At 35.3% G+C, this 26,774-nt stretch overlaps 1 protein-coding gene and 1 long non-coding RNA gene across 5 annotated transcripts in view; one reads left to right on the forward strand and one right to left on the reverse strand.

The window, feature by feature from the left end:
- The window catches only part of LOC107182749, a 10,034-nt gene extending 7,308 nt beyond the window's left edge, over window positions 1–2,726 (forward strand). The window contains exon 2 of the long non-coding RNA XR_001513480.1: window positions 2,317–2,726. This is a non-coding gene — a long non-coding RNA (uncharacterized LOC107182749). The remainder of the gene's footprint in view (window positions 1–2,316) is intronic.
- Window positions 1–26,774, reverse strand: part of PCDH9 (protocadherin 9) — a 971,700-nt gene that overhangs the window by 498,560 nt on the left and 446,366 nt on the right. The gene's annotated exons all lie outside the window — the stretch shown is intronic.

Here is a 26,774-nt window from a genome sequence, read left to right on the forward strand (position 1 = left end):
TTAAAAAAACAAAACAGCAATAACTTTCCATTCAGGAGAGCAGGTGCTTTATAATACAAAACATTTACACAACAGATAACATCTATATATATAAAAGACTAAGCAATCATCACAATTGAATGGACGACCGAACAGGCTGCATGAGGTGACCAGGCCAGCAGGGGGGTTAGTGAGGGATAACCAAACTACTGAGAACCAGGGTGCAAAGATGGCAGAGCCCTCAACCAATAAGGAGGGAATAAGCTAATTGACCATGATGACCTCAAAGATGGTGGCACCCACAGCCAATGAGGAGGGAATATGCTAATTGATCACCACACCCTCAAAAATAGTGGCACCCACAACCACAAGATGGACGGCAGGGGAGGGCAGTTGTGGGAGACCAGACCAGCAGGGGAGGGCAGTTGGGAGCAACCGGGTTGGCAGGGGAACAGTTAGGCATAGATCAGGTTGGCAGAGGAATGGTTAGGGGGTGATCTGGCTGGCAGGCAGAAGTGATTATGGGCAATCAGGTAGGCAGGCAGGCAAGTGGTTGGGAGCCAGCAATTCTGGGCTGTGAGAGGGATGTCTGACTGCCTGATTAGTAAATGTGCAGTCAGACATCCATCGAGGGTTTCTAGATTGGAGAGGGTGCAGGCTGGACTGAGGGACAACCCCTGCCCAGTTTAGGGTGTGATCTGGCTGGCAGGCAGAAGTGGTTATGGGCAATCAGGTAGGCAGGCAGGCAAGTGGTTGGGAGCCAGCAATTCTGGGCTGTGAGAGGGATGTCTCACTGCCTGATTAGTAAATGTGCAGTCAGACATCCATCGAGGGTTTCTAGATTGGAGAGGGTGCAGGCTGGACTGAGGGACAACCCCTGCCCAGTGCACAAATTTCATGCACCACGCCTTTAGTATTTATATAAAAGGTCAATTAAAGCATATTTCTGGTACTAATGCATATCATTTCCAAGAAAAAAAAATCATACTTATTATAATGCCTAGTCTTTTATAAATACATTAACCTCTAAGTAAGAAACATATATTTTAATAATTTTTAAAACTTATCAAAGGGGTCTGCTACATATTATCCTTTCCTTTTCTTTAATTATTGAAACGTCTCTTTAGTATTTCCACTTTTATAAAATATATGCCTAAAACACTGTTTGTTGTAAATTTTCTCTTAAGAGAAAATGACACTTTCTTTATTTTTACACCTGCTTTTTTCAGTTACCATGTAAGCAGCTTTATCAGCTATGACATTACATATTCTACAACAGTAGGTACATCAGTTCCTCTCAAGTTAAGTCATGTTTTATATATCCATTTAACTATAATTAGAAATCACAGGTTTGTCTAATGTTCTACTGTAATACACCATGATAACAAATAAATAAATCTATGACTGTATCATAAATTATGCCTTTGGAAAACTGGTGAGTAGATTTTTGAGTAAGACAACATTAGTATTTTTAATACCAGTGATAAACTTTTCAAACTTATCTCTTGGAAGAGTATATTATTTTATTCTCTTTCACTGAACCTTTGCCCAAAGAGATCACATAATTATTTTTATATTTTCCTAAGAATAATTCTGATTTAACTTGTATTTATTTGATTAATAAATTTGTTCTTTATTTTTTAATATGGAGAGGCAGAGTTTTCCTAGAAACACTTACCTCAGAGAGCATATATCTGTCAACAAAGAATGGTATCATTGCTTTTAACCTGCTTCAGAAAATTTCATTCTATTGAAAAGTGTCCGGATAGACATCAGCCACATTATGGTGAGATTTCTGCATATCTTTCATTCTGATCTACTTCCTGTTGATCTAAAATCTAAATGAAAGCTGCTGGCAAAATGTGACTATTAATTCCTATTTCACCATGTTCCTCAACTGAGGAACATCATTGAACAGACCATGTCTGAAACATCCTGCATCATGACTCACTCAACTGATTACTGTTGAGGTTTTGTAATTTCTACTAAAGGAAAAGACAAATCTAACTACTTGAGACTGTCATTTATCTAGCTCATAGTGACACAGCAGAGATAGCAATGATCAATTTTACAGTTTAGAAATAACAACATAAAGAAAACACGGTTATAATTAAACTAAGGAACAATTTTCACCATAGAACATCACACAAGTATTAAATTATTACTTCATAGTAACCTATCACATTTAATTTCTTAGCGTTTTATGAAACAAAGTTTTAATGTCTACCTTCATATTGTTCTGAGAGGCTAATCAATGTTTTCCTTGTCACACTGCTAATTAATCCCAGTGGTAAGTTGGTTGAGTGGCCAATATTAATTTCTCCCTCTCTTACTTAGAGAACCCTGGTTTTGAGGTGTCTATCTCTGCTACCTTCCGCCATATGCATCAAGGACAGCTGGGCACAATGTCAAGCTCCAGAAGTAAGTCGCCATGAGAAACCGCCATGTGGTATTCCTCTGGAGACTGCTCCTGATCAAGCATCAGACCCATTATAGTAGCTGGTCCAACAGGCTCAGAGGAGAAGACCCCTGCTCCATGTTGGAGAAGAGGATGGCTTTTATGGAATCCCACATATGAAAAAAAAAAAGTCCAAATTGCCATTTGTATTCATCTTATAACCATGAGGAGAACTAGAATGACACTAATGCTCAATGACAGAATTTAGAAGTTCTAGATTGCTCAGTGAGATTATTGAATCATTGATCTAAATAAATTGATAATTAAATAAAGTGCATTTTTTAAAGCATGTTTGAGTCATGACTTCTTTTACTTGCAGCTTAAATCATCCAATTTGTTTCTCTAGCCTATCAGAGGCAACAGCTATCCTCTTACAACTGCCCTAACCTTCCAGAAGGTAGGACTAGCTTCATTTTGGGGAAATCTTATTAGGGTAAAATATAATTTAAATGGAGCAAATAGCTTAATGGCTTAAATTGTCAACACTGAGTATAAAGAGAGAGTAAACAAACAGTAAAGTTGTTTATATCTGAGAAAATTTTCCATTGATTAAATGTTAAGAAAATACTAAGATGGAATTTGCTGTTTTATTTTAATTATTATTGAATAATTCTTTTGAACTGCAATCCAGTGCTTTTCAAACCTAGCTAGTCTTCAGAATCACCTGGGGATACCCCCCTCCACCCTGACAATCAGTCAGGGGCCCAGTGCTAGATCTCCTGACTGTCAGGGGGAATACATGCCTTCTGTACAACCAATACACCATAATAAAGTCTTTGATAATAAGGTAGGTTAAGAAAATTTAACCTGCCTTTTTTTTTTTGGAAAGATGTATTCCTCAAAATACATAGGTACAGAACTTGGATACTTACAATATCATTTTTTTTTTCATTTTGGCTCATGTTTAAAACAGATCAGTACATAAACACAAGACACCCAGACTTGGGTTTAAATCTCTGTTCACCATATTACTACTTGGCAATTTTAGATACATTTTTTTTTTACCCCTGTACTTATATGATTATCACCTTCCTCGTCTGCAATATGGTAATAATAATATACTTGCCATAAAGATGTGACTGTTAAGCTGAGGCATTTAATAATGCCTGGTACATTCAACCTCTCCCTATTGTTCTAATATTAAGTCTTGGAGTTGCTTGCCAGCTCACTGACTTCCACTCTTAATTTCAGGTTGAAATTTCAGTATGTCATCTCCCAGGATACAAAAAGAAACAGTAATTTTTTTATCTTCCTGGAGTTCAAGTCAGTATCTTAAAGGCTCAAGGGAAAAATCAAAACAAAATAAAGCAAAATATCCCAGCAAATTAAACTCATGCTACTTCTGTCTTTACAGCAGCCTTGCTGTATGAAATAAATGGTTAATTCCTGCCATTTTCCGCTGTAGACTTGTTTCTTAGAGATAAGACTTCCATTTTGACTAGCACATCCAGATTTCTAGCTCTCTACAAATCTGCTGGACTTTAAAAATCTTTCTGCCCTTTTTTTGTTCCCTGGCCTTCACCAGGAAGATTCAGCGAATTCCAAACACCCAGGCAACAGTTACCACAAGCATCTCCCAATGTATGGGTGCTCTCCCTGTGCCATGATCTAAACAAAGACATTTAGATCTGTGCCATCTAATCCTCACAAAATCCCTGTGGATTATGGGTAATTCAGACCCTGAGGAACTTGCTCAAGTTCAGCTGGGTGACATCTGGCAAAGCCGAGATGTGTGTAAATGTCTATTTGACTCCACAGCCCAGACTTTCTATCTCAAGGCAATCTCCAAGGTGGCTTACAGTTCCCATTAGCAAAGACATTTAACATTGCAAGAATTTTTATTTCAACCAGTGCATGCTGTTCAAGGGCATATTGAAGTGATTATTTCCTTTGCAATAGGGCAAACAAATTTTCACCCCTGGCTTATCAAAATAGTCCCCGCACAGTAAGGAACTAATCTATCCACAGTGATTTTTTTTTTTACATATAGAAAGTCTTTTTCTTAGAACCTAGTCTCAACATGCTGAGCAACTAAAGCTTCCTCCAGACCCCAAAGGGATTACATATGTTTCTCTAGCTCAATATTTCCCATTAGTAAAGCAAAAATTAAGATTAAGATTGCAACTTCCTCCTAGCACTCTATATTCCTCTTTTCTGCTTTACTGGTCTTACTAACAATTACTATCTTCTAATATACCGCATAATTTACTTGCTTCTTCTGCTCATTATCTGGCCTATCTCACAAAAAGCAAGCTCCGTGAGGACAGAATCTTTGTCAGTGTTGTCTGCTGCTATTTCCTTCACATCTGGAGCAATATCATACAATAGATGTTTAACGAATATTTTCTAAATTAATGAGTAATCAAAAGTGTGCAGTGAACAGATGTGCTTATTCCTCAGTAAAAAATTCTGTTCATTTTGAGTAATGGTTGAGTCTACAATACTGTTATCAACTACACTTATTTCCAGGGCACCTATCTCATAGTGGAAGAACAGTAGGAGATTTACTAAGTAATGCTAAACTGTTTTTAAAGTGTCTCTACCAATTTTTGCTTCCACAATGAAGAATTTCATTGAAGCCACATGCAGACCTCTAATTGTCAATCTTTATTTATTTTTTTTTCAATCTGATAGGTGTGAAATGGTATTTCACTATGGTCTTACTGGCATTTCCCTAGTGCACATTATTTAAAATAGTCATGAACCTTCATTCTTTCTATTCTGTAAAATTATTTGCCAATTTTTACCAAATGAATTATTGGGTATTATTTATTGATTCATAAGAGTTCACTGTATACTTCGCACAGGAATCATTCATAAATTAAGTAATGGTTTGATTTTTAAAAAATTTTGGTAGCCTCATAAAATATTTATTGTAGTTGAATTTATTAGTCTTTTTCTGCAGTATATAAGAGATATACTCCTATGTTGACTTCTAAATGTTTACTAGTTTTGACTCACATATGTGGTTCTTTAATGCATCTGGGGTTGATTTTTACATTTGGTGTGAGGCAGGGATCTATTCAATGTGTTTATTCAATTGAATAACCAGCTCTGCCATTAAAATTTATTGAAATTTCTGTTCTTCACCCAATAATATGCAAATGCCACATCTCTAAAATATCAGATATTACTGTTTATTTTTCATGTGCCCAATTTCATATGTAATTTTTAACAATATATATGGTCAAAAAACTTTAGGCATATTTATTATGTGAAACTTTATACAGGATTAAAGAAGAAATCGAAATCACTCAGAAACCTAATTACTTAAGCTGTTTTTAAAAGTGTATTTTATCTTAGCCAGTCAATGTAGGCTCTCTGTGGGTGTTAAATTTCAATAAATAATCAATCAAACATAATGTAGGAAAGTTAATACTCAAATGTGAGGCAATTTCTAAACAGGCAATTTATTATTGCTATGCAAATTCTCCAGTTCTAAGCTTGTAGCAAGGCAGATACTATTGTGTGAAGTTAGCTATCATCTTTCACCATGCACTGGATTTACTGCAAGAGTAGGTAGAGAGACTTTGCTTTCTACTGTAGCTCTGTTAATCTGCAATAACGTGAGAGCATACCTTCACACATAGATACATAGAAATATTAATACATTTTAAATAAGTATAGAAAAATCAAAGTTAGTGAGTCATAAAACACGGGATTTGTTTGACAATGATACTGTATTTTGAATTTGTGATGAAATAGTCAATATAGTATGACTTGGGCAGTGATTTACAATACTAATTATCCATCTATATATATATAAAAGCTCAAGAGACGAAACAACCAGTCGCTATGATGCGTACTGACCACCAGGGGGCAGATGCTCAACACAGGAGCTGCCCCCTGATGGTCAGTGCACTCCCACAGCAGGAGTGCCGCTCAGCTGACTGATCTGTCTCAGTGGCCCACCGGACCTGGGCCGCCCGATGACAGCCACTTTCTCCCTCAGTAGTCCTGCAGGTCCAATCTCTGGACAGCGGGCCAGGCACCCATGGACCAGTGCTGGCTGCTGGCCTCCTAGAAGTCAGCTTAAGGCACCGTGGCCGCTTGCCCTCCCTAGATGCTCCACAAGGAAGAAAATATATAAAAGCAGCCTCCAAGTGGCTCCCAACAACCAGTGTGAATGTCAGCAGGACGGCCCGGATCCCAGGCTGGCAAGGGCATCCCACCACCTGCCTGGAGGGCTGAATAGATCCCAGCCCTCACCCCCATGCCCCTCGGGATGGGTGCCAGACCCAGGGCTCACAGCTGGTGAGCAGTGAGTGCCACTGTGGCAGCATAAGCCTATCCTGATCAGGACTGACTGGCCGCGAGCCCGAGCCTGCGGCAGGCACAGCGGGGGCGGGAGGCTCTGGGATGAGGGAGTGGCAAGCAGGAGTGGCAGGTGGTATTGAACTGCTGGTTTTCCGCCCGATCCCTGCAGGCCACGCTGAGGGACCCCACCCGTGCACGAATTCTTGCACCAGGGATCTGGTATATATAAAAATTAAAAATAGAGCTCATTACTAAGCTACTCTGGTAAACACTTCAGTGAAACAATTTTAGTCTACTGGCAATGTTAACATGATCAACTCTACAGGAATGTAAAGATTTTGAGATTCACATGCACATGTATAATAACATTTTGTTGCAATAGTTTTTCTGAACATATATATATACTTCACTGTCTTTACTCCTGTTCTATTATGTGGATTTCCTACTCTATAAATAATATTATAGTGTATCAATTAACACCCAAATATATTCAATTATGCCCCCCCTAAAATCTTTGTTCCACTGACCCAATGTCAATAGATACTTATTCTAAGACTGTTAAAGTCCTAGGTTATGAATTTTATAATGGAAATCAATAATTTCCTATTTAGAATGCTTGCTTTGTTCCACCAGAGTGCTTTGCAAATTTCACTTCACAAAACTCTGAGGGTCTATTAAGGCATATTTATGTGGTTTTATGTAATGCAGTCACTGAAAAATATTTTTCTTGTTGGTCAATCTATCATCATCTTCGGGATTTATTGCAGGGTCACATGAAGAATTCCTCAGTAGTAGGAGGCTGACTGCATTAATATCTACAACTGGATAAATTATTACAAGGGCACACTAATTAAAATTATGTGAACATAACTTTTATTAAATGTATAAAATATTATATATATATATTATATGAATTCTATGAAATTAGGATAAAAAGGGCATATACATGGTACTCATTATAAAATCCACATTTATTGTAATTTGTTGTATTACTATAGTTACCTTTGAAAATTCCTGATCACTAAATTGACTCTATACATGTGTGCGCATTATATGTGTGTGTGTGTATGTATATATATATATGTGTGTGTGTGTGTGTGTTTTCATGCATTTATATGCATATGTGTACCTACATGTGCATATATTGGTCATATATATGTGTTGATGTGTTGTATATATGTTAAGTTACAGATAAAGTAAACAGGTTATATATAACATGCATATGCATATATAGACTTCATTTTGTAATAAAAAATTTTGTTCCTACATATATTTGTAGGCTTTGCACTTAAGGATAGAATGGCAAAGTAAATCAAACACTAAATTAGAATAATGTAAGTAGTTACAAAGACTTTCTTGGTATCTAAAATGGTAAATAGAATTCCTAAAATAATTTGGAAATAATTTTTGCTGTGGATCAAAGGATGAATAATAATTTTATTTCATTAGATTCCCTTATGGTTGGGATCCTTGTGACATAACACAAATATATAAACAAAAGAAAGGTTAAAATAGGCTTTTGCTACCAATTTAACTCTATTGTACATGTAATATATAAAGAATAGACAATGTCAATAGATACTTATTCCAAGACTGTTAAAGACCTAGGTTATGAATTCTATAATGGAAATCAATAATTTCCTATTAGGAAGGAATGATACCTTATAATCTATTGTCATATGACAGCTCAAAATTTGTGATGAAATATATTATATTGACTATTTCATATATTATATTGAATCTGGGTCTGCATTTAGTGTATGAATGTCTACCACTTTCAAGAACTCATAATCTGTAGATTTTTGTTAATTAACCTTGATTGTATATGTCTTAAGTTTACTGTGGTATACATTTACTTATGATTTTAAAAAAAAGATAATTTATTGCCTAGCCAGCATGGCTCAGTGGCTGAATGTCAAACTATGAACTTTTAAAATATATTTTAATATAGCTTTAATATAGTTTACTATATTTTGTTCAATATATAAACTATATTTGAATATATTTTTATTGATTTCAGAAAGGAAAGGAGGGGGAGAGAGAGATAGAAACATCAATGATGAGAGAGAACCATTGATTGGCTGCCTCCTGTACTCCCCTCATCGGGGATCAAACCCACCACCCTGATCTGGGAATCAAACTGAGACATCCTGGTTCATAGGTCAACCATTCAACCATTTAGCCATGCTGCCAGGGCAGATTTTTTTTTCATCAAATACTAGATTTAGTTAAAGAGTGTGTGGAGTAAAAAAAAAAAAATGCATGGATTGAATTCAGTTTGCTATGGATAGCTGAAAAAATAAAATTTCTTTTACAAAGATGCAGTCTTCAGTAATAGAGCTAGAAAACAATTAGTAGTGCTACAGATGAGTCGTAGATTTTACAGGTGAATAGAAGTGGGGCCAAAAATGTAATTAATTCTAAATACCACTGTATCTTTGACTTTGGTTGGACCACTAACTTATATTACCATGAACTGAAATATACTTAAGTAACCCTCATGATGTCTTTCAACTTTTAATTAAGTGTTAAAAATCATATTAAAAAGCTTATTTAATATGATTTTAATGTTTTTATTTATTCATCACTAGTGCCAAAAGGCTTAATTGGAGTATTATGAAATGATTTATTGTTCCATCACATTTATATCTCTTTGTAGAAAAATATATGACTGTATCATTTAGAATCCAAGAGAAAGAGGGCATGAGGAGTTGGATATTAGAACCTAATTTCTTTCAAAAAAATTGAGCTGAAAACTTTTAACATCTGTTGTACTTGATTAGTGAAGCTTTATTTTCATTGGCTTCCAAAAAATTGCTGCTACATTCAAGCAAGTAGATTAAATGTTATTAGCTTTAATACCTTTTAAAACAAGTTATCTGTTGAAGTGATAATGGAATTTAAAGTAAGTACATTCATTAAATTGGTTTTTACACAATTGTGGTTTCCCTGTTGGTCACATGAATCTCTAAACCTGACATTGCTAATTACAATTATAATAAATGGTAAATGTATACGTGATTAACTTCACACTATACTTAAAGCAGACATAAAGGTAATTGAAGAACTCTGCTGCCATGTTTAATTCTAGCGAAGAAGAACTTTGCTATTCTGTATGTCTTACAAATAAAAAAAAATAGAGATTTTTTACATAAATGCTTGAATCTATTAAAACCTGAAATTTAGACTGCAATGATCACTTGCTCACCTACTATTAGATGAAGGGTAACAGACTCATAAGGCAGAAAGAAATGAAAGAAGGTAGGGAAGAAAGGGGGGAAGAGGGGAGGGAGGCTAAGGAGGAGGGAGGAAGGGAAATAACATTGATAGGGAAGATCCAAAAGCAATCTTTCCATATTAATACACCCCAATTTAGATTTTCAGTTACTTAGGCTTGAAGAATTGGCTCCACTGTTACAGATGGCTAGAGGCATAGTTTTAATACTTCTTTGTGTGTCAAGACACCTGTCTTTTTACTTCAGTGCCAGAAGGGTTTAACATCTTGTCACTGAAACAACACAGCCTGCACATTTATAGGTGTCACTCACTCTACCATCTGTTCCTCCGGATAACAGCCACCATTATCACCCAGCCTCCACCTGAGGCTTTAGCGATCTCTGTGGATTAAAGTTCAGATCTACAGGGAAGAATGGCTATCAGTAATGTTGCCATTCAACTTTGCTTGACCTTACCTCTCCTGCTGTCAATACCGCACTGCAGCCTGCTAACTTGCGTTTTCACCCTGTGTTTATGTTGCGCTGTAAAGTTCTTGATTAAGCAATGAAACCATATAAACGCCTTTGCACTCTTATTAGCATTTTTGTTCCTATTTTTCTGCTTCCAGTTCACTAAAACACTCAAGGCTACATCTACAGTATTTTTAATAAATAAATTTAAATGGAATGAAACCTAATTAAATTTCAGTTCTAGGGTCACTAGTCAAATAATTTGACAAATGGAATGAACTCACACGCACACACACACCCATAAATAGATTGAAATAAGAAAGAAGGAGGGTATTGTGTTTAAAGCTAGTCAATACATGGTAATCAAGTTTCTTAAAGGATTATTTAATATGATATCAATTATAATATAAAATAATATTATTTATAAATATGTATTATTGTTTAACAAATACTTATTGCTCACACTTTCATGAAAGGTACCCCCTGATAAATGATGCATAGATTCCTTCAATCAAATAATTCTAGTCAGTGACTGGAGGTTCTTTCTTAACATTCTTTCTTTACTGGTCATATGAAGTTATTTTTATGGCTGTCATTATTTCTATATAAGGCATTCTTCCACATTCAAATGGCCAGGAAAAGGAAGTAGTCTCTTTTACTCATTGCCAATCAAACTAATAAAAATGTTTTGCAAAGATGGTAAAACATGATAATGCTGTCAATTTAAAGCAGCTAATTACAAGGAGGAGTGTTTGTGCACAGTTTGTTCTACAACGAAACTTTTCCTGTGGCTATAAAACACCATCCCTTTGTTACTACAAACAGTGGATTCTGCTGCATCCTCTTGCTTTGCCCACTGATTGGTTTGTGTGTCTGCTCATTGCGTTTTGGAAGGTTTCAGCTATTCTCTCCTCTGGGAAGCAATAGCTATTGCCCAGTAATGTTCTAGGATGCTGTCTGTATGCTTTCTTCTCCTTTTTATAGGCAGTATTAGCAGGTTAGTCAGTGATTTAGTCAACAAAAGCAATAGCTTAGACTTTCAATGTGATCTTTCCATGACAAGTTAGCATGGTCCTTGGTGGGCATTTTCTACCAGTTATTCCCAGCCATTGGCCTATGAGGCACTTCTGGCTTCCATCTGCAGTTGGCTAGCACTTATATGTCATGATGACTCTTGATTCATATGAATATGTGTAGAGTAAGCTTATTTCCTCAGCCAGCTCCACTTTGATACAGCACTATGGCATATTTGTAATGTGCACAGAAGCTGGAATAAAATTATACTGCAGCCCCTGTTTCTAAAATATGTGACTCTACCATGGAAATCAAGTGAATGTAAAGTTTTCATTATTGAAGTGGTATTGCTTGAAACCATTAGTGTCCTTTCTTCACTTAGTGACCATCAGTACCCAAATCTCCTGCAGATAGTAACAGCTTCCACAAACAACTCTGCTCCTCTTATTTGGAAAGTTAAGTAAGCATGACCATTTATTTATTTATTTATTTATTTATTATGAGGATAACTCCCTCATTTTTATAATATATTTTAACTCGTTTTTTATCATCTATCTATTATCTATCTATCTATCTATCTATCTATCTATCTATCTATCTATCTATTAATCTTTTTATTGATTTCAGAGAGCAAGGGAGAGGGAGAGAGAGGGAGATAGAAACATAAATGATGAGAGAGTATCATTGATCAGCTGCCTCCTGTATGCCCCCCACTGGGGATTGCGCCCACAACCAGAGCATGTGCCCTTGAGTGGATTCGAACCTGGGCCTGTCTAGTCCACAGTCCTACACTTTTTCCACTGAGCCAAACCAACTAGGGCAAGTATGACCATTTTACAGTTGGGGATTATACTGAGGACAAGCATACATAATTCAATGCTCCCCAAATGAACTGTACTTAAATAATAAAGATTTTTAGTATTATTCAGAATATGATTTTGCTCTAGGGAATTAATTCATTCAACACATATTTATTGAGTTTCTATCACACTGTAAAACTGATGAATGAAATAGTTCTTGCCTTCAAGAAGCACAATCTTAGGGAAGACAGACATAATTGCACTATATTTGCATTATTGATATAAGTTGATGGAAGTATATTGATATTTCAAGAAGAGAATAATCAGAACAGAGAAGTAGGAAAATACTAAGCAAAATGATGAAGAGGAAGGAACAATTTATTTGTGTGATAAAGGAAGATATTAAAGGTGGGCAGTGTGGATGAACATTCTGTGGAAAGAATATGTGGTGCAAAGACAAAGTAATGAAATAATATTGCTCATATGAGTGGTCTTAAGACATTTTGTATAGCTAATTCATACATGGAAGTAGAGTCTAGGTCAGGATGTAAACTAAGGAAAATGATGCAGAGATAGTTCTACATCATGTACAGTAATGAAGATGCTATCCAATAGGTTACAGGACTCTGTTGATTGGGAGTTAACTTTTAAAATAAGTACTTTAATTTTTCTAGGCCATTAGTGTTGTATTGATTTAAAGACTTATTCAACCTAAACACATTTAGATTTTTAGAGAAGTGGAAGTAAAGACTAATTAAAAATGCAATATGATAATGATGTATATTATTTAAAATTAATTTTACCCCATAATCCAAATGTACATAAGTTCCAAAATAAAATTTACCAGTTTGCATAGTGACGTTATTCTCTGAATTGTAAGTTAACCTTTGGCTACTTCAAGTTTATTAGATGATATTACTGCACAAAGTAAATTATTAATCTACTGGTAATGAACTTTCTAAGTACACCACCTTCGTAAGTCTTAATTTGCAAGACAATTAGGTACAAATGGTAACTGAAGACATTACCAAGTCAGTATGTATGTTATAGTAAATAAAATACATTTGATAGCCAAAACCGGTTTGGCTCAGTGGATAGAGCGTCAGCCTGCGGACTGAAAGGTCCCAGGTTTGATTCTGGTCAAGGGCATGTACCTGGGTTGTGGGCACATCCCCAGTAGGAAGTGTGCAGGAGGCGGCTGATCGGTGTTTCTAACTCTCTATCTCTCTCCCTTCCTCTCTGTAAAAAATCAATAAAATATATTAAAAAAATACATATGATAATTGAATTTATTCCTTTTGAGATGTATTTATTTGTACATAATACAATTCTCCACATAAATATAATTACATTTAAAGAGTATTTAAATTAACATGAAAACTTTTTAAAAAAAGGGCCATCATTGTACAATCAAGAGCAGGAGACTGTAACTGTCAGTAGGGTCTTTAATGCTCTTTCCAAATTGAGCTGCAACCTTTCTCTGTAGACTCATCTATCAGTCTTATATGGCCACACATTGTTTTCTCATCCCACGCACAGAGAAAGGATTCAGTATTTCTTTTAATAGAATAAAATGAAGGAGGGGGAGAGACAGGAAAAAAGGGGGTGAGAGAGAAAAAAAAGGAGGAGAAGGAGGAAAGAACAGAGAAAAGGAAGATAAACATTCTTGGGAGTTAAACTGAATGTCTTTTTTCTTGTTTTTCCATGAATATTAAATTATTCACTAAATTCTTTTCCAACACAAATGCAATCATGTGAATAGCTTCATCCTCTCTTCAAAATATTTGTTCTAAATATGGCTTAACCATATATTTTACTAATAGTTGAATATTAAATATCCTAAAAGGTTTTATTTAAATATTAATACTACTGTCTTTTCATGACCAGTGACTCTCTGGAACCACTTCCTGTTTTAGGAATGTCTCTAACCCCATCTTCTCTTTTCCTCACTGTTCTTTCTTCTATGAGTGTAAGGTTTTTCTGTTAGCAGGCTTAACTGTGAGCTCACGTTGAATCTAGACAAAAGACTAATGTCCTCAAAGCAAGAGTCCAGTTCCTCCATCAAAATTAGAAAGGGAAGAGGGCTCCCTCTCATTGTGTAAAGGTAGGCATATTTGAAATGATCTCTTTGTAACAGAGTCAGTTTTCCTGGAGAGATTTGCCTAATGGAATCCTACCCTGAGCAGCTGTTCAGCACAAACTTCGGAACTCTAGACTGCTTCATTCATTTAATTTCATCACCTTCCCAGAATCAAGCACATTCATCTTAGACCCATAATATATTCTTTCCAAGGAAGGTGCTTTTCATTAAAAATTACTGATGCTGATATGAAAAAATTTTCAACATTATTTGACCTTATGATCTTTATTCTTTTTTTAAAAGAAGATATTTTACCACGCTTTCTCTTACACATTTCACAACCACATTTACTACTTTGAACTCCTTTCTTGTCTTGAATCTCTGGATTTATATCCCCTATTGTTTTTTTGTAAGTTGGAAAGTATAGGTTATCATTTATACAAACAAATGGTCAAGAAAGTAAACACGTTCACTGAGTAAGGAGAGACAGTCAGCCTATTGTGAAGAGCCTGTCATCACATACATCATGCCAAGCACAGATGGTTGGCAAAGTGGAGATTGTGCACTATTGAAGTCACTTAAAAATATTTAAATCAAAGCCAAAATGAGATATCAAGTCACATCTCTTACCATATCCAATACAAATATAAAACAAAAGATAGCAAATGCTGGTGAGGATGTGTATAAAAGGGAATCCTTGTATACTGTGGTGGGAATGTAAGTTAGTGTAATCACTCACTAACAGTTGCTCAGAAAATTATAAATAAGACTCCTTCTTACCCAGCATTCCCACTGTGGGTATATCCAAAGGAATTGAGATGAGGAACTTGAAGAGATATTTGTATTCCCCATGTTAACAATGCATTATAAACAATGACCAATACATGAAACAACAGAGAAATGGATAAAAATGTTATATATATATATTTCAGCCTTAAAAGAGAAAAAACCTTGCCATTTGAAACAACATGGATGAAAATGAAGAAAATTATACTAAATGGAATAAGACAGAGAAAACCAAATACTATATGATCTCACTTACATGTGGAATAAAAAATGGTGAAATCATAGGAACAGAGTGTAAATTGGTGGTTTGTCAGGAGCTGGGAGTGGGGAAGATGAGATACTTTGGTAAAAGTGTATAAACTTTAGCTTAAAAAATTAATAAATTCTGAAGATCTAACGTATAGCATGGTAACTGTAATTTATAATACTTATTGGATAATTGATATTTTGCTAAAAGTGTAGATCTTAAGCATCCTCATAAAAAATAGTACAATAACTAGATGTGTTAATTAACTTAATGTGGGAGTCCTTACACAATGTATGTGCATGTCAAATCCTCACTTTTAATATATTTCAATTTTATTTGTCAATTATACCTCAATAAAGGTGGAAGAAAAAATTGTGGTGCAGTGGAGGCATATCACCATTAATTTATCAGCCCAATGAGTCACCTAAGAGCTTATAACTGACTTCAGTAGCAAGGAATTCAATATATTTTAAAAATTACTTTTTTCTAATAGATAACAATACTCAATAATTATCTGATAAGAAATATAAAGACAGGTTTTTATTTCATTCACAATTTATTCTCATAGAATAAGAATGCCTGTACATGTTCAGCTATTTGTCCTTAACACAACTGACTTATGATATGAAGTGTTAAATAATTTTAAATGATCACTCCTCATAACTTTTGTAAAAAAACTTACCTTTTTAAAAAATGTAATCCACACTATCAGAAAACAGGTAAAGAAATGAAGTATTTTGGAGTCTTTTTGAAATTTGGACACTTAGCCATCTGAGTGACAGCGTTAAAACTCCAGCCATTAGAAAGCTTTGGTGGATCAGGCATTTCCATATGTCCTCAATCTGACTTTGTTCCATCAATTCCACTGCACCTTCCTGGATTGGAACAGGAACTTCTCAATTGTCCTGTCTCTTTCCTTTTGGCTAATTAACATAATAGTTTCTATATAAAAGCCAAAGGCATCTATTAAAATTATAATCCTCAGTACTTGACTTTCTTATTCAAAATCTCCATTATTTACTCATCTACACTAATAAAAGACAAACATGCAAATTGACTGCACCTTCACTATGCCTTAAGCCACACCCACCTGCCAATCAGAGCAACTATATGCAAATTAACCCAACCTAGATGGCTGCTGGCAGCCACAGAGTGAGCAGGAGGGTTGGTTGCCCCAGTGATGGAGGAAGCCAAGCTTCCCGCCTGCCGCAGCCAGCTCTGAGCTCCACTCAAGGCAACAAAGTTTCAATTATAGAAGGTAAATAAATCCCAGAATAAAAAAAGAAAAAAAAGGAGAGGCTGGGGCTTCCATCACCGGGGGGCTTGGCCTGCTTGAAAACAGCCCTCAGTCCCTCACCCAGACTGGCCAGGAACCCATTGGGGACCCCCCACCCTAAAGGTGGTGTGGCCAGCCTGAAAACAGCCATCATAAGTGGACATCCCTGAGGGCTGCCAGGCTGCCAGAGGGATGTCTGACTGCCAGCTTGGGCCCGATCCCCCAGGGAGCAGGCCTAAGCCAGCAGATGGACATCCTCCGAGGGTTTCCAGACTGAAAGAGGGCATAGGCCTGGCTATGGGACCACCCCCTCGCCCCCGTGTGCACAAATTTTTGTGCACCAGGCCTCCAGTACATGTAATAAAATCTAAATTATTTTACATGGTCACCAAAGTTACAGTGTTGTCCAGATATTGCAATCTCTCTGTCCTCATTAATACTTAACTCTATGTTTCCTCCATAATACTAATTTCCTTTTTTTTTAAATTGCCATAGGCTCTAGTGGTGACTCAGTCTGGTCTTCCCTGAATACTCCCCGCCATATTGTTGAGAAAAAAAAATCTCCTCATTTTATTCAAGATATTGTTCAACTAAACAATTCCTAATCACTAGAAATAAAACTCAACCTTACCTCATGCCTACTGTCAATCACCTTGCACTGCTTGGTGCTTCCTACCACTTCCTGGAAATGTATTATGCATTTATGTGTTTGCTTAGTTGCCATTTGTGTTCAACACTCTCATGTAAGAACCTACAAGCCTTTGCTTTTCTGTCTTACTAATAAAGCTTTCAGTGCCTAGATGGGGCATATTATAGATGCTCAAGCATATACATATATGTCAAAGGGATCAACGAAAAGTACTTTGCTAATCAAAATTTTTCAGAGCAGGGTTTGGATCAGAAAGGTGCATCACCTGCATATTAATTTTAGTTAAGTGTGTTAGTACATTAAATCTAGACAGAAAATCTTGCTAGAACTCAAACTTTGATTTTAAATTGCAATATAGGTCAAATTGCTCTTTGTATATTTAACAACCTCACTACTCCTCATTTTTTCAAACCTAAAATGGGGATAATAATGATAGCTACTTCTTAGGGTTGTTGTGAAAATTAAATGCGTCAATACATGTCAAGTACTTAGAATAGTGCCTGGCATATCATAAGAACTCCATAAATGTCACCACTTATTATCGCTATTATTATTTAGTTCTGCTCAATCCAAAATGCATTTGTAGCATTTTCATTCTTTGTTCACAGCAAATGCATCCTTCTTTTTTTTCTTTTTAACGCATCCTTCTTTGGTAAAAATGTGCAGTCTGAAAGTTCTAAGAGGCAGAAGTAAGTCTCAATGTATTCCCATGTACCTTACTAATTGCCTGGAAAACAATAGACATTAAACAAATGCTACTTGACTAAATTAATGAACATGATTGAATATAAGCCTGCATGTTTTCAGTGAAGATTAACCAGTAACATTTGCTTTCCTTTGATTAATAAAGGCTTTTTACACTACAGTGTGTTAGAATATCTAGGAATGGGTAGCAGAGTAGGGACAAGAAGAAAATAGAGTAACCTTAATTTTCTTTTTCATGTGTGTTCTAGGACAAAGGTATAGAGGCATTGTCAAGGTCACAGAATCAAACGCTCTTTGGGACTGATTAATAAAATTACACACTGATATTTGCACTATAACAAATTTCCATCTTAAAGCAAAATGAAGTTTACATATTGCTGCAGGCATTGTGCAAATTAGAACTTCATTGAATATTAATGAATTACTCTTTGTGGCCAATTGTTATGCAAATTGCCAGAGTGTCAGAATTTATCATTTTATTTAGCTTGGGATTAAGGGGAAGAAGCTTTTAAAAATCACGCAGAAATATCCACAAACTAATAATATATGAGTTCAAGCTAAAAAATGTTATATAGTTCCAAAGTCTTTAAAATTGTAATGTCATGGTTACTTTTTAAAAAAATATTAATTTAATGCATATGTTCTTTAAATTTCAGAAATTTGAAGATATATTATTAAGCAAATGGAGAATAGTCAGTGGGTTTTTGGAAATTCTTTTGAATATTTTTTTAAAAATAACATCCATCCAGCTTATTTATCTACAAATTAATAAAACTGAGTATATTAACTTTAGTAAAGTTTATTAAAGCAGAGCATGTTTCTAAAGAATTCATCAGATCCCAAAGCATGATTTTATAAAAATAAATGTACATATATACTGAATCCTTAATTTTCATCACATGGGATCTAGATATATTGGAGTGGGGCTCTAACAAACTCGTCTTTAACTTAATAGTCAAGTCATAAAGTATAGAAGATGCTAATAACTTAATGATAAACTTCTAGAGTTCAAATTATTAAAGTGCTATATATTTGTAGTTATAACAAAAGTTAAGTTTCTGGGAGGAAATATAACAAAATGACAACTTTGCACAAAATTCATTAATTAGGTGTTTTGTCTCCCCTTAGAGCTAGTTATTATTTGTTTTAGTCTGTTCTTAAAAATAATTCAGTCAGTATTTTTCAAATTTCTGAAGTACAGTTCTAATAATTGATTTAAATATTAAGAAATCACAGAGACTGAGAAGAAAATACTCAGTTACACTTGTTAAAGAGGAAAAGGTAGATTTTATTCAGGACTATGTTGATAGGTATAGGGACACTGCAATGGGAGTTTTCAATGAGGGAGAGAGTTTAGGCTCAATGCAAAACACAACTTGGGCAAGTGGGGATTTTTAGCCAAAGAACAGAGCTGGGGAAGGAGGTCCTGGTTAAACTTACTTTTCTAGATTCTTATTGAAGACAGGCCAGGGATATCAGACCTCTCTTGGAGGATGGTGGAGGATGAAGAACCTGGTCAGATATTCAGGGTAATCAAGTGAGGGTTCTGATTACATGCAAAAACTGAATATTTTAAGGAAGACACAGATGAGGAAAATGTTCAGGAGCCTGACTGAAATTTGGTCAAGCAAAAAATGTTTGTCAAGACTCAGAAGGGTAAGTTTTTTGTTGTGTGTGTGTGTGTGTGTGTGTGTGTGTGTGTGTGTGTGTGTGGTGTGTTGTTGTTGTTGTTTTAATATATTGGCCCTGCAATATAATATCCTGGGAATAGTCTGGCATATACAATGTTATTAATTCATAGAGGATATTTAAAACAGTAAAGGTTAATTAATAAATGATAGGCATATTTTTCTTTAATAAATAAAATAAGAGATTATTCACGTATATTACCTTAGGAATATGAAATTAAAGATATAATCACTATAATTATAATGACATATTTTGTATCACTTCTTAAAGATAATGGGGAACCTTCTTCAACTGAAACTTATGGGAGTTATTACCCATTTAATCTGCTATTAAAAATGTCTATTTCTATAGTCTGTTGTAATGTTTTAAAGCACTTTATTTTTCTTTCACGCATCATTAAATTTAAAAAATTCTACCCAAATAATAAAAAAGCTATTAATATATGATTAACAATCTTTGTTTTCTCTTTCTGTAGCATTATCAAACAATTGATTCAAATTAAAATATGTTAACATATCAATTGTTTACCATTCTTTTTTAATTTCATTATTTTTTACTTATTTCAAAGTAAGAGGTGATTTGCTAATTAAACAGTGACAGGGAAACCACCAGACTCTAACAGTATCAATAGATTATTACAAGGGACCTTTTTCTTCCAAAGATAACCAGGTGGGTTGGGGGTGGGGCACTAACAGAGTCATCTTTAACTTAACAGTCAAGTCATAAAGTATAGAAGATATTACTAATACTAGATAATAAAAAGGTAATATTCAAATAAATCCTCACACCCTCACAACATGGCTGCCGACGACCAGGCCAGCAGGGGGATGAGTGAGGGGCGACCACCAAACGGGGCAATTTAGGGGTGATCAGGCCAGCACGAGGGGGGAAGTTAGGGGTGACCAGGCAGGCAGGCAGGTGAGCGATTAGGAGACAGCAGTCCAGGATTGTGAGAGGGATATCCTACTGGCAGTTGGACATTCCCTGAGGGGTCCCTGATTGAAGAGGGTGCAGGCTGGACTGAGGGGACCCCCATGCACGAATTTCATGCACCAGGCCTCTAGTTTCATAATAAACTTCTAGAGATCGAATTATTTAAGTGCTGCATATAGTTTTACAAACAAGATCAACTTTGGGTACACAGTAGAACAAAGACTGAACTTCATTCCTAGGAAAAATGAGAATTCATTATGAGGTTAGCCTATTTAGAGGGGACATCATGTCCCTGGGGATGCACAAATAATGTGTGTTGTTCTTAGCCTTATGCCATAAAACATGCATTCTTTTTCTTTTTGCTTGCTATGAGATTCCCAATGCAATAAACAGCCAGAATAAAAAAAGCTATGAAATGCAGAGATGAAGAGTGCATTGCTACTCAGTGCACTGAAACTCAGTGCATTGAAACCGATGCAGTAATGACTAGGTCAAAGGTAATATTTAACAGCTAAATGGAACAAGTGTCCGCATTCAACTCCCACTAATTTCAAACACAATTTCATGCTATTCCAGACAGCAAAACCTCAATGACCCTCAGCGCACACGCAATGTCTAATATTGAGCATCCAGTAGGTGCCACCTGCCCCTCACCACCCACTGCAGCGGAGCTCATGCAGGAAAGCTCTGAAACCACAAAACCACCTGGCACTAAGCAATTCATTTCTCTAGCTATCTTCAGTATCAAGGCAAAAAGGTTTTTTTTCCCCCTCCATCACTCTGGGGTGTTTTGAATCTCATTACAATAATGATTCATTTCATATGCACATGGAAATCGGGTTTTGGGACTGCTCAGTGTAACACAGGCTGGATAATGTTATAGATGATTTGACCCATCAGAAAGAACTATCATCTGTATCTCTTTGCTTAATAAAATATTTTAAACAGTGTCTGGGAACAGGTGTGGCATAACTGTGCTGGCTTGTGGAATAACCCACGGAATAGGAAGGTGCTTTCCAACTGACTGAGACAGACATGCTGCTAAGTGATCTGTGAGATTAGCCTGGTGTAATCACCAGTTGTCCCTGGCTCACTGAGTGCCAGGGGCTACTTGAACAACTGAGCCTTGAGCTTGACAGAGAATGCTGAGTGACCACAACATGATTTTGATACAGGCAGCTGTTTTCTTGGTTACTCTCAATGAAACCTGCTGTAATAGCAGCATTTGGGTATGTAACTCCACTGTCATCAATCAAGAGCTTTGCTATCTAATTGACTTTTATGCATCTAATTCTCCCTTCCTCTGCTCTCACAGTAGGATGTCACGGTTTGCTACACCGTGTTTTGGGCAAACGCACTCAAATAATTCAGCTGTAAAACTGATCTCTGATTAAGAGTCTTTTCACTATTTTCTTTTCCTAAAGATCACTAAATATTTAAACCATACTAATGTTTCCCACAGTCACCATACACATAGAGAGCAGAGGAGACTGGGACTCAGCAAAAAACAAGTTTGTAGACAAGTTGCACAACATTTTACAGGATTCCAAAATTGTTTAACTTTTAAGATGAAATTGAAATTATTTTAGCAATGTTTCCTCATTAGGATAAAGATGACTTGAAAGAGTGCATGGTTCACAAATACTGCAGGAAAAGTGCCAGTTACTTTTCACCTCTTCCTATCAGACTTGCAAGAGAAGCAATATTAACAAAGAAAGTAATGCATAAAAATAAATAAATGAAAAACTTTGTTTGTCCTAATACTGATCACAGGTTCTGTTGTTAACTATTTAGAATTATTCTTGCAATTATTCTTACTTAGTATAGCTTACATACTTTTCCTAAATGAAAATTATTTCCTTTTCAGGGAAGTAGGGAATATAATTGATACATAAGAGTTTCGAACTCAAGAAAGTTGGTAGGATTATGCTTCCTAAGATGAAAAATATTTAATTGCTTATTTTCAGACACATCTGGGAGTGAAAGGGAGTGCTGTTAATAGTTACACGAAGATAATCAGCATGGTCCTGGCTAAGTTGGGATATGTGCTCAACTTACCTCGAAGCAATGTTTTTGGAGCTTCGAAGGACATTGGCTAAGCTAATGGAACATAGGGGTTCCATGTAAGTGGGTACCTTGGTAAGAATGTATCATGTTTTACTGTCCCCTTTATCTCAGTAGACATATGATACTTTAAGCTATTATTTACTTATGTTCCTTAAAGATTTGAATGCTTGATTTGATGGTACCATACAACACCAATTTTGTTCAGTTTACAGAAAGTAAATAGCTCCGAATTTTATTTATTTTTGTTGGTTTTTTCTCCTCACCTAAGGAGATATATATAGATATATATATATAATTGATTTTACCGAGAGGCAAAGAGAGAGGGGGAGAAAGAAAGAGAGTCATCAATGTGAAAGAGAAACCTGGATTTGTTGCCTTCAAGACACTCCCCCACTGGGGGTCAGTCAGCAACCTGGGCAAGTGCCCTGAATGGGAATCAAACCTGTGACCCTTTGGTGTATGGGACAACACTCCAACCAACTGGACTACAACCAGCCATGGCCTGTTAAAAATTCAAGTTTGCAATGTTTTCTAACATGCATATACTACATAAATCCTATAGGATATATAGCAGATCTCTGGAGAATATTCTTAAATTCTAATTGGCAAAAAAGGGGACTAATTCTATAGTCAAACTTATTCATGATATTTCATAGCATTGGTCCATATAATAAAATTTGGGACTTGAGGACATTTTAGAGAATCCTAGGGTGACTACTCACCACCCACAGAGAATTTCAAGAAAGATGCAACTTTTAAAATAAAATCAATAAGATGTTATGTTCATCTAGAGAATTGGAACCATGCGTTTTTATTTCTGGAAAGAAGTGAGTGGTGATATGATTTAATCTCCTATGTTACAGGAGAAGACATCAAGATCACTGAGCTTAAATAACAGGCACAAAGTCACCCAATCAGGCGCATGTCCACTGGGACTATGACCTCATCTTCCCTCCATTGTACATCTAATAAAAGAAAAATAATAATAGTTTTTTTAACATAAAAGTTGTTAATATTCTGACTCCCTCATATCTTCTTCAGATTAAGACAATACTACATTTTGTTTTGTTTTTTCCTTATTTACTTTGCTATAGTATTTTTATCCACTCTGGACACAATACAATCGTATTTGAGGTTTGGCAGACTGCCCTTTTGGCTTAGCAGAGTTAGAAAAAGGTTGCCAAATACCACAGTAGTTCATATTTATTTTCTGTTTCATGACATTTTTTCCCAAAGCCCAACATTCTTTTCTTCAGCAAACCATCAATCAATTCTAGAAAAAAACATGACTTTTACAATGAGTTGCCAATGTGGCTCTAGCTGCTGACAGCATGTCTTTTATGTATGCAAAGTATATTTCTTAATAATTCAAATCCTGGAGATAAAATAGCAAATTTTAGAATCATGTTATGTTTGACTATGGGACTAGATGTATATCTATAAACACATACACACACACACACACATTTAATGTATAAACATCCCTGATAAAAATATTTACACTAAAGCTTACTTTAAACCGCAAATATGATTCAATTTAATTTTTCCTTTTTGAGGTATGCTATGGTGGGTAGTTCAGTGTTATCAGACTAGTAGCAGTTTGGAGCTCTGCTAATGCAAAGTAGCTCCAGGTGGTATGATCTGATGTTGACTAACTCAAAACTTAGAAGATGTTTGAAGTATATATAGCCATTTCTTACTGAAAACTTGTATCCAAGCCAATATCCAATATGAATCACACTGTTAGTTACAGGCCCACCAGCTGAACACTATTCTGATTCCCTCATAGTTGTTATGAAAGTAAATAGCTAGTCATGTATTCTACAAACAATTCCTACAACCCACATATATTCATTAGCATAATTAAATGACAAAATCAGAAATAGAAAGGTTTGTAGTATGACTTTGCTGTTTATAATTTCTTGCTATATGCAACCTAAAGTGAAGCACTCCATCTCTAAATTCTGTATATAAATGTGGGATGATAATAACATGAACTCAGGACCATGTGCGCTGCTGAACTGCATTTAGTGAGACAGAGGAGTACAGTGCTTAGCACGGTGTCTACACACAAGCATTCATCAATCAAACTATTTAAAATTAAATATTGGCAACTAGTATGTACATAATCAATAGTAGCAATTACTAGGCATTTTTACAAAGGGGAAACAGGGTCATTTGTATCCATTTATAGTTTTAAATATGTATTGATTCTGTTTCTCATCACACCTCTTCCTTTCTACCCCAAATACACTCAAACTAAATCAGAAAAGAACCATAGCTAGCACTTTACTTTTCCTTTAATAATGTAAATATAAACTGCACTTACATGCTCACTCTTCAAGTTGGTTGCATACCTGAATCTTAGATTTATGAAGTATTTTTAACAGTATGAAATTAGACTATTTTAACTATTTTTCTCTTATAATGAGAAATACAAATACAAACATACAGTAACTGCCAGGATTATTTTATATCATAGGTTTGAAAGTTATACATTCCCCCATTATTCTCTTTATTCATAAAAACTCTATTCCAGCTATATAAAAATCTAATAATTGCATAAAGTGCATTGGTTGAAAGTTTCGGTGATTACCAAACAACTATACATGGATTTGGGCAACACTCCAAGCAGCGTTTTTCAAATACTTCAAATTGAAAAATTAAAAAATCATCATACTCTGGTCTAACTATGTTTAAATTTAAATACAATGGGTAAGTTAACATCTTAGTGTCCAAATTTCTTCATTTGCTAAAAATTGATATTAATATAGTGTTTAATGTTATTGGGCTATAATAAATGGAAAGTACTTGGGCACATTTGCTCAATCAATGGTAGTTATAATTATTTATGCCACTTTATAAAACAAGAATAAAAATATAGGTGTATGATGATACACACTTAAGTTAACCTACTAGTCTACAATTCTATATCTAAAAGACACCAACAGAGATTTGAAGAATCTTCGCTGACAAAGAGGAAAACACTTTAATTAGCAATTACTATTTTGGTGAAATACTTTAAGTTTAAGAAAAATAAGCATTATTATGGAAGTTAAGTGAGGACTTTCTATGGTAATGTGAATAACAGTACCCAGTATGGATTGCTATTTCTTTTATGGATGAGGAAACTGAACAAATACATAATTAATTTTAGCTAATATGTGTGTGTTTTTATATTTCATCATTCTAGTTATTGGTAATTATCTTAACTACAACTAATAAAGGACTGGAACCCCTTCCAATAGCAACTTTCAAAAACTGCAATTTCATTGAACAATATTTTAGCATAAGCGTTTTGGGTCAAAAATTTTGCCCCAAATTTGTTAACAATATTTTATTTTTATTCAGTAAAGAAACAAAAACATCAAAACAGTAAACCTCTAGCCCAGCTGGTGTTGCTCCGTGGTTGAGTGTCGACTTATGAATTAGGAGGTCATAGCTCCATACCCAGTCAGGGCCATGCCCAGGTTGCAGGCTCGATCCCCAGTAGGGGTTGTGCAGAAAGCAGTTGATCAATGCTTCTCTCTCATCATTGATGTTTCTATCTCTCTCTCCCTCTTCCTTCCTCTCTGAAATCAATAAAAATATATTTTAAAACAGCAACAAAACAAAACAAAAAAGTCAATCTCTAGATATAATGGGTACTAATTTCAATTACAAGTTTAAATCCTCTTGGGTCTTTTGTTCATCAGAGGGAAAAGCAAGTGAAAAGAGGTATTCTGGCTGTTTTACAAAAGAAAAAAAAATCTAATTGATGCAGGGAATAAAACCACTGTATAAAAGAATCTGCTAATGAGGCCCCTATGGTCCTGCTTTAAGCACCTTCTTACGTAACAGGTGTGTGATTGTCAAAGATTTTGGAATCATGAGGGGATAATTAATAAAGATATTTTAAGGAATGCTCTCATTCAGCTTTCATAGTAATGCTATTTTTCCTATGCTTAAAATATTTCACCAAACTAATTGCTGATACTTGAAAATATTTTTACTCAGTGGCAGTCATTTTCAATATTCTTCATATTCCTTCCTCCCTCCCTCCCTCCCTCCCTCCCTTCCTTCTTCTTTTTTCCCCCTGCCTTCAGTGAGCCGATATATTTATTGACTAAAGCCATTTTTTATAAAAGTATTACTTATTTCACCTTACC

Source organism: Myotis davidii, unplaced genomic scaffold (genome assembly GCF_000327345.1).
Source record: "Myotis davidii unplaced genomic scaffold, ASM32734v1 scaffold277, whole genome shotgun sequence".
In the NCBI taxonomy this organism is placed as follows: domain Eukaryota; kingdom Metazoa; phylum Chordata; class Mammalia; order Chiroptera; family Vespertilionidae; genus Myotis; species Myotis davidii.